This window comes from Chrysochloris asiatica, unplaced genomic scaffold (genome assembly GCF_000296735.1).
Source record: "Chrysochloris asiatica unplaced genomic scaffold, ChrAsi1.0 scaffold00025, whole genome shotgun sequence".
Lineage (NCBI taxonomy): Eukaryota > Metazoa > Chordata > Mammalia > Afrosoricida > Chrysochloridae > Chrysochloris > Chrysochloris asiatica.
This window is the reverse complement of record NW_006408543.1, coordinates 6,233,364-6,249,832: the sequence shown is the minus strand read 5'-3', so window position 1 is coordinate 6,249,832 and position 16,469 is coordinate 6,233,364.

Sequence of the window (16,469 nt, the reverse complement as noted above, 5' to 3'; positions counted from 1 at the left end):
GGCTGTGTGCTGATGACCAGGTGGCAGGCTTGCAGGGTATACCCTTTGGTTGGTTGATGATGCATGGAGGGGATTGTAACCATGACAATGAGATGATATACAATAGGATGAATGTAAAACAAATGTTCTCCCATGTAAACTATCACACAATTCACAATAAAACATTAAAAAAAAAAAAAAAGTCCCACTCAACGATGGGGAGAATGGAGCCTTCATCCCCAACCTTTACTCTCCTCTGTTGAGGGTTGAAGTCTGCATTTCTGGGGGTGTCTGCACACAGGCCAAGTCTCTTCTGATAGATTTGGAGGACATACTTTGGTGGAAAAGTTGAGAGATACCCCTGATCCAGCAAAACACAAGAGATTTCTCACCCAACTGCCCTGAAATTGGGGGCAGAAAGAAGCCATGGGTGGACATACAGCATCCGCAATAGCTACACCAGAAAGACACAGACAGGCTTTCTCATGGCTCACCCTTGATGTTCTTGGTTTCTCTCACCTTCTCTTAGCAATGAGCAATATGTGGGCTGTGATTTGTTTCCATAAGAGCAGCATAGTGGTACTGCACTTCTTTGAGCCTCACAGTGCAACCAGAAGTGCGCTGAGTTAAGGTCTGATGGGACCAACATTTAGCGGAGTACAAAGCCATGGGTTGATCTCCAAAACCATTGGTTGTTCCACAATTTCCACTCCTTCCTCAAGTAATCTTGCTCTTCAAAGCTCTCCTAGAGAAGCAAGTGAGAGTTTCTGCCCATCATCTGGACACTTTAGTTTGACAATAACACACATGGTGCTTTCTAATGTTCAGCTCTAAGAGTGATGCCAGCTACTTCAAACTTAACTTCAGTAGGCAGTGTTTGAGTTCTTAATTTGTTTACATATTTAATGCAATTTTGGTGCAAACAATTGATGCTCGTGGCTGCTAAAAGACAATCTGGTGTTTCTAGTATACCCAGAGGTGCTTTGAAGGACAAGCTGCTGAATAATCAATCATAGAAACCCCTGTGGAGGAAAGTTCTTCTATGACACATGTGAGGTAGCCAGGAGACCAGGAGATCGAATCCACCCAATCGCCACTGGTTTACAGTCAAAGCCATGTGACTGCCAGAGGCACAGTGGCCATTTCGGTCCATCATAGACCAATTTCAAAATCTGAACTCTTTCAACTTCTGTACAGAATGTTAAAAAGAACACTATGCTCGGAGTTGGGGGCCTCAGTATCTGTAGCTGATCAACAAGGCGGTTTGCCTACCAGTTGACTCCAAGTATAGACCACCCTGCCTCAGAGTTTCAGAGATTAATTTCTTTCTCGTTGTGTCTCTTGGCCTACTTGCGCCCATGGTTACATGCTGAGTGAAGTCTATATTTCATCACCCCGTCTTCTGGCCCCATGGTGATCTCTGAGCCTCATCCTCTTGTATCTGTTCCCGGACTGTGTTCTTTGGCTAAGGCATCTGGGCAGACCCCAAGCCAGATGTGAGTCTGGATGTTTTCAGGACTGGTTCTTACCACTTGGTTTGGATCACAAGAACCATTCCAACATGTATGCTTTCATGCCAGCTGTTGGGTTTCATAAAAAAAAATTATATGGCAAGCTATAAAAGAGTGATAAGGCCTTCCAGTGTTACCACCAAATGGAAAAGTTGTCCACACAGAGACTTTACCACCATCTTGTAGCAATTCCCAGGCCCTGCCATCATTAAAGATGTCTTTGAAAGAAGTGTTAACCTTTGGTCTTGAATGGACCAGATGGAAAGTGGAAAGGGAGCTGTTGGCTGAGCTTCTGGGTTTGTAAGTTCGGGGCAGGAGCCTGGATTTGTTCAGCCATGGTTGGCATTGATGGTGGCCAAGCGGACTGTTGTCCTTTGAATCGCTTGTATTCTCTCTCACATGCAGTATTTGTTAGAAATAGAAACCATTCACCTTCCTGTAAAAGTCACAGCCCAGGGACGTGGAGACAGACTGTGGAGTCAGGAGTTGGTGGCTCTGAGGGGTGTGATTTCAGAACCATACCTGCATCTTTCTGAGGCTCAGCTTCACATGTGGAAATGGATTGTGATCCCTTCACACCCTAGTTCTGAGTAGGGGGTCAACTCTCAGTGCACTGCTTTGTCATGTGTGTAGGGCAACCCAGATTTGATTTAACTAACATTCATTTCTGTCAGTTCCGTCTAATAACATCCTTGAATATATAGGTTAAATAAGGAGGCAGCATTGACTTGGTGGTAGAATTCTCGTCTTCCATGAAGGAGACCCACGTTTGGTTTCAGGTCAAGCATCTCCTACACAGCCACCAACTCTCTGTCTATGGAGACTTAACGTGTCACTTGGATGATCGGGCTTCAAAAGAGCTTCCACAAGAAGATGGGTTCAGAAGAAAAACCTGGCCACTGACTTCCTAAAATCAGTCAATGAGAACCCTACCAATCAGAGCAAGACTGACTGGAAATGAATTGTGGAGGTGATGCAGATCCAGGTGGAGTTCCATTCCAGTGTGCAGGTGCTGACTTCATGTGCCTAAAAATAGTTTGTTGTTGTTGTGAAGTGCCATCGAGCCGGTTCCAACCCATAATGACCCTGTATATGGCTTACGAGGAACAGCTGGTGAGCTTGAACCACTGACCTTGCAGTCCAGCGCAACACCAAGGACTCCAACAATCACAACTGCCAAATATAATACTTAGGTCTTTTTTCTGAGAAGGCGTATATTCAGATGAAAAACTGTTTGATTCAAAACACTCACTTGTTTGGCTTTCTGACCTAAAATCAGATGTTCACTCAATGTATTTATCACTGGAAACTTAGACCCTCCACTGGCATTGGGGACTGACATCTGAAGGACTTGTCTCATGCCCTCAAGTTGCATTATTATGGGGAATAAAGGTGGGCACAAGGTGCTCTTTTCTGTTTTCTTTAGTCCTTCCTTTGGGTTTTCAGTTAGACAGCAGTCCCACTGAAATGGGGATTTATGGATAATATTTGACACGTGATCAAGAACCAAGAAATCAAATGACGTATTGTATTAGGCAAATCTGCTGCACAAGACCTTTTTTAAAGTGTTGAAGAGCAAAGATGTCAGCTTGAGGACTAAGGTGCACCTGACCCAAGCCATGGTATTTTCAATAACCTCATATGCATGCGAAAGCTGGACAGTGAATAAGGAAGACCGTTGAAGAATTGATGCTTTTGAGTTATGATGTTGTAGGAGAATATTGAAATTTGTTGGAAGAAGTGCAGCCAGGGTGCTCCTTGGAGGCCAGGAGCTCTCATACTTTGGACATATTGTCAGGAGGGACCAGTTGCTGGATAGGGATATCATGTTTGGTAAGGTGGAGGGTCAGAGAAAAAGAGGAAGACTCCCCAGTGAGATGGATTGGCCAAATGGCAGCATCAATGGGCTCAAGCGTGGCAACAATTGTGAAGTTGGCCCAGGAATGGGCAGAGTTTCATTCTGTTGTGCATAGGGTCGCTATGAGTTGGTACCGACTCAATGGTACCTAACAACAACAATTTGACACGTGGCTTCCACTTCACAACTAACGGCATGTCGTTATTTTATGTGGGAATGGTGGGGCTGTGAGTGAGTCCCCCCTTCACCTAGTGACAGCTAAGGAGAGAAAAGAACAAAGTGGTCTCCCGCACAGAAACTACCCTGATGTGGGTCTTCATAGTCTCTGTGCTCTGGTCTCTCTGTATCTCGGCCGGGGTTGGGGTCTCAAAGTAGTCATGTGGCTGGCAATGATAGTTGGCAAAGTCGGGCTCAGGGGCTCCTTTCTGGGGTAAGTGATGAATGAGAGGAACCAGGTAAGAAGTCCAGAAGGACCTCCAGACAAGGGAGACTGGGAGAGCCTCTAGGTCCTGGGGTCAGGGACATGTTAGGCTAACAAACAGTTAGTGAGGATCCCTGGTTGCTGATGGTCACAGCAAGGTCAGTGGTCCGAACACACCAGCTGCTCCACAGGAGCAGAGCTAGGCTTTCTGCTTCAGTAGACAGGACAGCCTTGGAAACCCCACGGGACAGTTCTAACCTCTTATAGTGTCAGCATGAGCTGGAATCTACTCAGTGGCTGTGAGTTTGGGCTTGGGAATCTTTATGGAAGGAATCTTGGTGGTGCAGTGGTTCAGCACTTGGCTGCTCACCTAAAGGTCTGAGGTTGGAAGCCCCAGCCACTCCATGGGAGAAAGATACGGCAGTCTGATCCTGTAGAGAAAAGCCTTAGAATCCCAGTGGGTCACTTCTACTCTCGTATAGGGCTGCGATGAGTCAAGATTAACTCCAAGGTTTTAATGGTGGCTTGTTGTGGTTTAGTGTTGTGGAGACAACCCTGTATATATTCTGAGGAGTGGCTGGTGGGTTTGAATCACCAACCGTGTGGTTTGTAGTCTAGTGCTTATCCTACATCACCACGCCAGGACACCTTGGGGCAGCCTTAATCTGTATTTCATTGAATGCCAAGAACCCTTTGAGGCTGGCTCTGAAAATGACCAAAAGGCAAGGAATCGTGGTGGCTCTTTAGGATAAGCACTGGACTGTTAATAACAAGGTTGGAAGTTCAAACTCACCAACTACTCTAAGAGACAGAGATGAGACTTTCTGCTCCTGTGAAGAGTGAGCCTCAGAAGCCCCGAGGAGCAGTTCGACTCTGTTCTCTAGGGTTGCTGTGAGTTGGAATTGATTTGATGGCGCTGGGCTTGGTTTGGAAATTTTGGGTGGCACTGTAGTTAAGTGCTCTGCTGATAATTCAAAGATCAGTGGTTCAAACCCACCAGCCACTCCATGGGATAAAGATACAACACTCTGCCTTCATAAAGATGACAGCATTGGGGATCTGCTTTGTCCTAGAGGCTGGCTGAATGAGAATCAACACAAGAGCAATATATTTTTGCTTTGTTTGAAACATATTTGTTGTTGTTCTTATTGGTAGGTATCATTGAGTCTGTTCTGACTCAGAGTGACCTTTTGCACAACAGAATGAAACACTGCCAGCTTCTGTGCCATCCTCACAGGTGTCATGGTTGAGCCCATTGTTGCTGCCACCATGCCCGTCCATCTCATTGAGGCTCTACCTCATTTTTGCTGACCCTCCAGTTTACCAAGCATGATGTCCTTCTCCAGGAACTGGTCCCTCTTAACAACATGTACAAAGGACTAGAGGTGGCATCTTGCCGTCCTTGCTTTTAAGGAGATTCTGGAGGTAGTTCTCCCAACACAAATTTGTTTGTTCTGGTAGATCATGGTACTTCCAATATCCAGGTCTAGGCAGAGATGCAGAGCCAGGGGTACCGTGGGGTCTCCTGTCTAGATGACTTCCTCCATAGCCACACTGACCCAGGACTGTTCATCAGCTTGTCCCTTACCATGTCCCCATCCCTGCCTCCCAGGGCACCATGGCATTCCCTAACAGAAAGGTGAAACCTGGTTGCAACTCTTTCGTGACAGTCGAGGACCAAATTCACATGCAGGTTCTAAGGCAGAAAGGTGAAGACAGATGGATGGTGGAGGCCCCACCTGTGGGTCACCTTTCTAGATATGGGGTCTGTGGGGGAAAGAAGGTGTCCTCTGAAGCTTGATGGGGCCAAGGCAGCTCAGACTGATGAGAGGCAGGAGGCTCTGCAAGGACAGGGGCAGGGCAGCTTGGCACACGAGGTCAGCTGAGAGCTCTAAGGTATACCTGCGAGATCTATGGGGAAGGCCACAACAGTGGGGGTTTCTGTGTGAATGACCCCCATGATTCCAAGAGTCACCCCAACATCCTCCCAGGTTCAGACTGCCTACAGCTCTACCCTGGCACCTGGACCCTCTATAACTCGTCTTATCTGTGCCAACCCATTTTCTGCACTCCAGAAAGCAAGCTTCTCAAAGCCCAAATGCCTCCCTGGTCCACAGACTCTTGGGGTGATAAGCTCTGGCCTGAGGGTGCCCACAACCAGGCCTTTGATCTGGCTTCTGCCCCACCCCCAGAGGTCTTATTCTGGGCTGTCTGCTCAGTCTAGGGTTCCCTTTTGTTACATATGGGACTGTGCTTTGTCCCCAATACCAGTCCAGGTCTTGTCTCCTTAGCTTGTGGATGTGAGTTTAATTGGAAACATGGCATTCTCTGTCATATTAATAAGGCCGTGCCATTGTGGGGTGGATCCTAAACCTAATCACTTCTGGGCAGACAGAAGGGACAACTAGAACTGCTGACCAGACCACCTTCCATCAAAGCCACACCCTGAATTCAGACGTCTCACCTCTGAAACTATGAGACTATGGTCTTTCTGTTACAGCATGGCACACTGACCAAAACCCTTCCTTCCCTCTTCCTGTATCTCTTCCAGCTCATTCTCTGGCCTCTGCCGACAGCATGAACCCTTGTCATGGGCTCCCTGAGACTGCTGTGCTTCACAGACTCTAATTATACAGTCATTTGATGATGATTAAGTGTTTTACTAATTTGCTTACATGGCTTTGTGGTTACTGTCTGGCAGCCTGGTGACTAATTAATTCACAACTGTTCATTAGATGCCTACTGTGGGCTGGTTTGTGTGTGGCTAGGATGGTGAACAGGGTTCCGGGGAGCTTCCAGACTTAGATGGACTAGGAAGAAAGACATGGAGATCTACTTCTGAAAATCATCAGAGAGGGTTCTATGGCCCCAGTGGTCCAGTCCCAAAGTGCTCATGGGGTTGGCATACACATGGGCAGGGGTTTATCCTATTGTCCAGGACCACAGCACCATGTGGGTGTTAGGGGGACTGCATTTGAACTTCAAGGGGGCTGGAGTCTGCTTGCCTCGCTCACCATACAGCTGTGCCAGATACATCCCGGGAGCTGATAGATGTTTCTTGAAAGATTAAAAGAGTGTAGGCCCCTGCGAGTCAGTGACAAAGACAAGGAACATGAGGTTCTTGTTCTGGGACAGAGGTTGAGGACCTGTGACACCCACCGTCTTGTGGAGGTGGGGAGCACTGCACATCAGTAATCCTGAGCCCAGGCTTCCTGGCTGCCCCCCAAAATCAAACCTGCTGCCACCAAACCGACTCTGATTCACTGTAACCTGCAGGGGACCGAGTAGAACTACCTCATGGGGATTCTGCTTCCAAGGTTCTAATCCTTATGGGATGGGGTCCTGGTAGCACTGCGGGTTAAGCACAGAGATCAGTGGTTCAATCCCACCAGTCGCTGTGTGGGAGAAAGATGAATCTGTCTGCTTCTGTAAAGATTTGTCACCTTGGAGACTCTGTGGAGCAGTTCTCCTGTGTCCTGAAGGGTTGCTCTGTGTCAGAATCAACTCGACGGCAGTGGGTTTGGAAAATCGGGATGAAAGCATGCTGCCATATCTTTCTCTCATACTGGAGTGGCTGGTGGGATCAAACTGCCGACTTTTCTGTTAGTAGCCCAACACTTAACCCTCTACACCACCACGGCTTCCTTCCTAACTGAGCATCTTTCCCTAACTGCCCAGCCAGCATCTGACCCACTCTCGTTTTCTCCTCCCAAGCTTCCTGACTGACAAAGGAGGACATCGATCTATCCACAATATTATAATATGGATATTGTAATATTATAATGACAGTGTTGGGACTAGGCCTTTTCCAGTGGTCAATACCGTTATAAAAGCTCTCACCATGTTGGCATGGAGTGATACCTTCCCATCACTCACAAAAGAGCCTAACAATCAGAGACGTCAAGCAGATCCAGTCCAGTAAGCCAGCCCTTGGTCCCACTTGAACTTTGAAAACACACATGTGACTCCTGCCACAGCTCCAAGCAGCAGTCAGATGTCCAGAGGTATTTCTGTACACGTTTGTCTTCACGATCCTTTAGTGGCTGCACAGGGGTCCTCCTTGAGGCCAGAGAACCCATGTCCATCCCTGGCCACATTGCTGTGGACCTTGGCATCTGCTCTGGGCAGGCACGTGCTGGGTAGCCATGCGTGGTTCCCCTGCTCCCCCGACCACGATGAAGCTGTAGAAGCGAATGCATTCTGAGTCAGACCAACTGCCGCTCATGTAGGAAGAAGAGAGAAAAAAAGGCCTGCTTGAGTAACCGTAATAATTGGAAAATTATTTTGATAGCCTGAAACAATCTAATATATTACAGAATTTTATTAAAATAATATCAAATCAAATTAACTGCTATTCCATAATGAATTAGGTAACAAGGTAGGCAGATATTAATCGACCTTGGCTTCCAGGCAGGGGAGCCAGAAATTTATTAGTTCTTGCGGCTGGAGCGAGGGTGAAGGCACAGCCACTATTACCGCCGCCAAGGGAAACCCCTGAGAAAAGCAAATTTTTACTTTTTTTTCCACCCTCTCCCTGACTTCCACTTTCTAATCCATCATTAAACACTTGTATTTCTTTTATGTAAGGTCTTATGAAATTTTTAATTTTTTAATTGCTTTGTGATTTAATAATGAGGACTTCTGATTTTGCCCAAACAAGAGACGGGATTTTGAGATTGAAATTACTTCACCATCTCTACCTTGCCATCTCTTCACCCTCTCTTCTTGTCTCTTTCAGTTTTAAGTCCACGTCTAAGTCTCCTCATCACCAAGGGGACCGACCCGTGGCCAGCCAAGTGGGCAGGCGTGGTCTTTTACTTCTTTGACGAGTGGGTGAGACCAGGGTGTTGGAAATAGGGCATTTTTCTGTCAGGTTAATGAGGCGGGTGCTAAACCTAACCACTCCTGAGTTACAGAAAGACTAGAACAGGCAGGAATGACATCCAGAACTATTGACCAGGGTGATTTCTGCTAGAGCTACAAATTGAATTCAGACGTTTAGCCTCTGGAACTTGGAAAGTCTAGGAGGCAGGCTGTGTGTGGGTCAGTCTCTTAGAAACTTCCTGTTTCGGATGACCTCATAAGCAGGAACCTCTTAATAATTCAGTGCCGTCACTCCCTTCTGGGACTGCCTTTGAAGCACTAATTTCCAACATTAACACATTTGGGCTTAAACTATCATATGGAGTCATTGTAAGGCACAGGCATGTTGTATCTGATGCTCATTTGCACGGGATTTACTCCACAAATGGCAGTTTATTAGGTACCACGCAGGTGAAGATAGTTAACAGGCTGATGGGTATTGCAATATTATAATGACAGTGTAGGAACTGTTTTCGTCCCCTACTATAAACAAGGAGACTGAAATTAAGGCATTGTCCAACACTGTGCAAGTATTAAGTAATAGAACTGTGTCTGATATCCAATCTTTCCCACTACCCCAAGATTCTAACGCTGCATATTTTCGGGTTGAATTCTCTTCAAATTGGGTACTTTACCTGAAGGATGCAAGGTTCTGAAAAAGGAGTTAAAGGCCCAGATTAAACATTGGGAAACCTCATAAATTCTGTTTCATAAGAAAAATCATATTTCACTTCAAGGGGGGCACGCGGAGTAGAAAGAACCACACATGTGGTGCCACTTTTTTTTTTTTTTTCTTTTCCTTAACACAATATGGTCACATGTTTTGAATTTTTTGTCTTTATTGACAAGGACCTGTCAAAGCTCAGTGACAAATGTCCTGATTTAAGGAAACAACATCTGCTCACCTGCCATATTTCACAGCAAGGGATCATCCTGGTTTTGATGAAAAAGTTGTGGAAGGGTGGGAGAATACAACTCTCTTCCAGTAGCCAGGGGAGGTTGGGATGATACCCCTGTCTGTGTCTTCTCTGCTCATGTAGGGCACCCCACACCAAACCCAGACCAAACACCAAACCTACTGCCAATGAGCTGACTTTGACTCCAAGCCACCCCGTAGGACAGCGTAGAAACTCCACAGCGTTTCTGAGATGCCATCTTTGTGAAATCAGACTACATCATCGTTTTTCCTATGGGTTTGAACTTCCAATCTTGAGGTTAGCAGCCCAGTGCTTAGCCGCTGTGCCACCAGGACTCCTCCTCAGACAGGGCTACAGTTGATGTTAAGTGTCTTGGAGTTTATTCTGGCTCATAGTGACCCTGAGAGGCGGCTGGTGAGTTTGACTCCAACATGCTTACCTTCAATGGTTTTATCCTGAAAAGCCACACCTGCTGTTAATTTCCATGCTCCTGGGTGTCAGCACCAGGGAGGCATGGGGTGTGTGTGTGGGGAAATGCTGCATTTTCATAGGGCCTCTCTCCTCTGAGCCACATTGAGGACCCACGACCCAAGAGGAGTTAGCCCAACTCTTTCCCCCTGTGGCTGAACTCTGAGATGTAGCCCAGTGTTGCGTGAAAAATCGCAACGACCTGCAAACTGCTTGATTTTAAAACAACTCTTGGAGTCACTGTATACTCTGTGTCTGTCTAGTGGGCTGTGAGGAGAATGTGGAACCATTCTAGAGTGGAATCCACTTAGAGAAGGTTTAGAACTTCAGTGTTTGCTCTTTATATTTAAACCCAAACCAGTTACCTTTGAGTTCATTCAGATTCCTGGTGGCCCAGGGAGCATCAGAGTAGAACTATACTCCCTGGGGTTTTAGATGGTGGGCGTTTGGGGAGCAGACTGCCAGATCTTTCTTCTGAGGTACTTCTGGGAGGACTAGAACCTGCAACCATTCATTCAGCAGCTGAATGAATGAGAGCTCATCGCCAGGGACTCTCTTTACATACAGGGTGGCGTATTCCTTTGTGAAAAGTGGAAAATCAATCCTCTGATAATAAGCCCACAGGTATCATTAGGACCTTTTTGTAGCTGCCTGTGCATTCTTACCTCTGGCGTGTACACACACAGACATGATGCCACCACTAATCTGTCCATGAGTCCTTCTGTGGTGCCCTTTGTGGTGCTGTCATGCTGGAACCTATGACAGGGTCACCCGTGGTGGACAAATTTCAAAATGAACTAAGAAAAAAAGGCCTGGTGTTCCACATCTAAATATCAGTCAGTGAAAACTCTCTGCATTAGCCCTTGTTGTTGTTGTTATGTGCCGTGGAGTTGGTTCCGACTCATAGCGACCCTGTACAGGGTTTCCAAGGCCGTAAATCTTTACGGGATGAGAAAGCCTCCTCTTTCTCTCGCAGAACAGCTGGTAGTTTTGAACTGCTGACCTTGCAGTTTGCAGCCTGATTTGCAACCACTACGCTACCAGAGTTCCTTGCATCAGCCCTTAGGCTGGAAGGAATCTGGGGGTGGTACTACAAGATCAGCACTGGACTTCTAACTGCAAGGTCAGCAGTTCAAACCTACCAGCTGCTCCTCAGAAACCCTATACAGGGTGTCTGTGAGTCGGAACTGACTCGTCGGCACTTACCAACAGCAGGATGGACAGTATTCAGAATACACAGTGTCTGCAACAACGGACTTGAGGACCTTTTGAGTGGTCAAAACCATTATAAAAGCTCTCACCATGCTGGCATGGAGTGATACCTTCCCATCAGTCACAAAAGAGCATGACAATCAGAGACGTCAAGCAGATCGAGTCCAGTAAGCCAGCCCTTGGCCCCACTTGAACTTTGAAAACACACATGTGACTCCTACCACTGGAAAAGGTCCTCAAGTCCGTTGTTGCAGTCATGAGGATGACTCAGGACTGGAGACCACTGGGCTCCTTGACGCATGGGGTAGCCCTGAGTAATGGCCAAGTCAAGGGGAACAAAGGCCAGTATGCTGTGGTAGCGCCTAAAGGTGTTGTTGTTGTTGTTAGGTGCTGTTGGGTTGGTTCCAAGTCGTAGAGACCTCATGTTCTCACAGTCCTTGCTTCTTGCTGCCATCGTGTTAGCTCATCTGGATCCAATAAAGTGTTCTGAAGTTGAGACTGAAGACAAGGAGGGACGTATGCTCCCCCTTTTTTGTCTGTTGTTGTTAAGTGCCGTCGAGTTGGTTCTGACACATAGTGACCCTGTATAGGTTTCCCTAGGAGTGGCTGGTGGATTTGAACTGCCAATATTGTGGTTCACAGTCCAGCTCGGATCCTATGGTGACACACCAGGACTCCATATTGTTGTTGTTAAGTGCCATCAAGTTGGTTCTGATCCACAGTGATCCTGCACAGGTCCAAGGAGCAGCTGGTGAGCCTAAACTGCCAACCTTGCAGCTCAAACCGCCCTTGCAGTCCAGTGCATTGGCTTGCAGCACCACACCAGGACTCTTTTTGAGCCTGGTGGTGGTGGTAATGTGCTGTGATATTTTTGGACTGGGCTAAGGAGGGTGATCCCGGAGAAGGGAGGGGAATGAGGGACAGGTCAGGTTCTGTGTGGGACTGCAGGAAGACTTGGTTTGAGAGCCAACCAAGGGACAGACCCCACTTGAGTGAGTTTCTGAGAATCACACCAGCCAGGGCCCCTCCCCAGGAGGCCACACCTCTAAGAGAGCACAGGTGTCAATTCTGTGACTTGTGGTGACTTGCAGACTCAGTCTGGCTTAGGATGACATGAAAAACCTCTGGTTTGTCAGCTGAGGGGGTCACCTTATTATTTTTCTTCATGAAGGAAATGGGGATGCAAGGGCTCCAGTGCCCCAATCAGACAATCAGGAATTGGCCCTGTACAATGCATACACGACTCATAGAGGCCATTCATGGAGGAGCTGCTTCCTGTCAAATCTGGACCATCCCAGCCACAAACGTAGACACAAGAGAAGGGTTTCTTGACAGGTGGGCAACCCAGTGAGGTTGGGCTGGAGAGTTGGCGATTGAGTCTGTTGACATGGGATAAAATGGCAGCATGGATGATAAAATCAAGCACACATTGATCAGTTTCTGGTGGATGAATTCCCTTTGGCAAAGCATTTCCCAAGGCAGGAAACTACTTTGGTCATCAAATCTTAAACAGCAACTTACCTGCTCAGCAAGAGCATAAAATCATCGTCACTGAGAGCCGCGGTATTGGACTGAGTTCACAAAGCAGAAGAAGAACCAGAGATGATAGTTCTCTCTACAACAATGCCTGGGTTGGAGTTTTAAAATACTGGGAGCCCAAAGCCAAGTAAGGAGGAACTGCCAACATGCCACAACTGATGTCCAACTTGATGGTTGCTTTTTAGTCACGTCTTCTGTACAAGTGATAAAAGTCAATGCAATCTTCTCTGGTTTAATAACTCATATGGGTGGGGAACACTTTTTGTTAAAACCTTTTTATTGTGAAGTGAATGATAGTTTGCATGGAAGAACATCGGCTTTACACCATTGTTTCATTGCAATGATTACAATCTCCTCCGTGTATCATCATTCAACAGTATTTGCTTCTATTCCCTCTTTTGTTTTTGGGGAGGGGGTGTGTGTGTGTGTGTGTGTGTGTGTGTGTGTGTACACAAAACCACTCAGGAATATATAATCATTTAAACAACCAAAGGGCACATTCTGCAAGTCTGCCTCCTGGACACCAGCTCTCAGTCCCTCTCTTTCCATGAGTCTAGAGTCCTCAGCTGCTCCCTCTCTCCATGTCGCCATCTCTGCCTCCATCTCTGGTGTTGCTTCTCTGGATAAGGTTCTGCATTCCACTCATGCTCTTCTCCCTTGCTGGTCCTTGGGTCCATTGTTTCTGGAAGGGTAGGGAAATTTTTGTTGTTGTTATTGACAGTAATTGATTTTAAAAATCATTAGTATACCAAAGGGACTCCTGGTGTGGTGGTGTGGTGCTGTAGGATTAACATCTGACTTCAAACCACAAGGTCAGCAGTTAAAATCCACCAGCTGCTCCTTGGAAACCCTATACAGCGTGACTATGAGTCAGAACCAACTTGACCACACTTAGCAACAACATCAACAGTGTATTCAAATGCAACACAGACATGTTGCACAGAAGAATGCAGAATTCACAGACAATTTTAAGGTAGGTGAGACTCACATGGAAAATTTCTGTTTCTGATGAATGTCTTAGGATGCAGGCCCCAAAGCATCCCTGACCGGTGGTCACTTCCGAGCTGAGAGCCTGTCCATGAAAACCAAACTAAACCATAAAAGCATTAAGCTCAGAGGATTTTGCCTTGGCTCAAGCAAGAGAAGATCTTTTATCAACCAAGCAAAACAACTAGTCTTTTTCATGTGCAGACAGCGTGGGGGTCTCAAAGGTGTGAATCAATGAATGGGCAATTAAATGAAAACTTTTTATTTGTCCTATTAAAGACATCATCCCCAGGCTAGCTACCATTTATCTGGTCTACCAAAGAGAGCTCGTTCAGCGTTCAGCGGGGAGAAGGACTTGCGGCTTGTGAGCAGCTCTGGTGAAGTTAGTTTTGTGCATTTCCCTCCTTGTTTGGCAATAAAGTGCCACCCAGAAGAAGTGAACATCTCTCTCTTGCATAATTGTTTCCAAAAGAACGAGTACCAAATAATCCCCTTGGTGCTTACATGGTAAAATAATAATAATAATAATAGCATTTGAAATTAAGGACAAAAAGAATAAAAGGGTAGATAAAATCTGAGATGTATCCGAGAGGAGATGCAGTGAGTTTTTGGCAGCCACTTGAATACATGCTCTGCTTCAAAAGTCTTCTGACTGTGGTGTTAATCTCTACCTTCTCCATTAGACCTTGTGAATGCAGGCTTCTATGTTATTATCTCAGTTAAAAAGGAAATCTATCTCAAATCAGAATCGCCTGAAACCAGCTACCCCATATTACTCCGCAGTGCCCATTTCTGTCAATGGGTAATGAGACATCATGTGGCTTAACCCATTTTTGGAAGAGATTATGAGATGGGCTTTCATTTTCGAAACCCAACTCTGGGCCACCCCTGTCCCCTGCAGGCTTCAGTGTGAATGAGGGGTGTAGTTATGGGGATCCTGGGTGTTCGGGGAGAAGGGAGAAGGTGACCACGATGGAAGCAGCAGGCCCTTTGTGGCCTGATTGAGTCCTTTCCACATGGTCACCTAGGGATGGAGATGATATGAAGGTGAGACTTGAGGCCTCTGTGAGGTGCATGGACTGTCTACAGTCAACAGCAGCAGGGAGTTAGAATTTGCACGTGGTTGCCTGTTGAGTTTAGTTGTGCTGTTTGGACTGCTAATCGAAAGGTTGGCCTTTGAACCCTCCAGCCACTCAATAGGACAAAGATGCCGCCTTCTGCTTCCATAATGATTTGCAGCCAGGAAACCCTATGGGGGAAAATCTATTCTGTCCTACAGGGTTGCTGTGAGTTGAAATTGACTTACCCAAAATGAGTTTTTTGCTATTGTTTGTTTGTTTGTTCATCACTATTCGGTAGCATAGTGGTTACAAATCGGGCTGTTAATTACAAGCTCAGCACTTTCAAACTACCAGACGTTCTGCGGGAGAACGATGCAGCTTTCTGCTCCTGTAAAGATTTACAACCTCGGAAACACTATGCACGGTCACTATGAGTCAGAACCGACTCTACAGCACATCACCATACCCATTCAAGGGATCCCTGGTGGTGTAGGGATAACTTTGAACCCAGCAGTCATTCCTGCAGGTAGAGGTGAGGTACTCTGCTTCCTTGGGAACTGTGTGGAACAGTTCTACTGTGTTCTTTAGAGTTGTCAGGAGTCAGACTTGGCTTGGTGGCAGTGATATTTTTGTTTTGTGTCTAACAACAAGGTCCCGAGTGGCCCAAATGATTAGGCACTTGACAGATAACCAAAGGGCTGAAGGTTTGAACCCACCCAGAGACACCTTGGAAGAAAATCCTGACAATCAGCCACTGAAAACCCTGTGGAACACAGTTCTACACGGACACCCAGGAGTCTCCATGGGTTGGAGTTGCCTTGGTGGCACCTGGTTTGGTTTTGCTTTGATTTGTGCCTGACCCAGTGCCTAGCACCAGAAGCATGGAAGAAGACCAGGCCAGGTGTTCAGGGTGCAGGTTCCATAATTACCTCCTTCCGACTTGGATGAGAAGCAGAAAGCCAGCAGGGAAAAGCAGAAGAGAGTGTATCCGACGTCTCATTATGGAACAAGAGCTCCAGTTGAAGATGGGGTAATGCCTGTTTCTGGGAGCTTCTCTCTCTTTGCCTGTAAAATGCGGACATTGGTACCTACTGTCTAGACTTTGAAGATTGACACACGGTGTTCCAGTGGGTGTCTTGGTTCTTTAGTACGGCCATAGCAATAACACCACAAGGGAATAGCTTTAACAAACAGATGGTGATTCTCTCACACTTTATGCCATTAGAAACCCACATTCAGGGGAAGGCTTTCTTTCTCTGTTCACTCTTGTGAAACATTCTTTTTTTTTCTGCTTCTGTTTCCTGGTTTGTTGGAGATCTCATGTGTCTTTGCATCTATCTTACCCATTTCTGCCCAGTTTGGAGCTCTAGCAGTATAGTGGTTACGAATCGGGCTGCTAACCTCAAGGTCGGTGGTTTGAAACTACCAGCTGTTCCATGGGAGCAAGATGAGGCTTTCTGCTACCATAAAGATTTACAGCCTCAGAAACCCTGTGCAGGGTCACTATGAGTCGGAACTGACTCCATGGTACTTAACAACAACAACATAACAACAACAATATTCTGGTGTAGCCCTGGAAGATAAGCACAGGACTGCTAGGTCAGTTTCAACCACAAGGCTGCTGGTTCAGACTGACCAGTTGCTCCTTAGAAA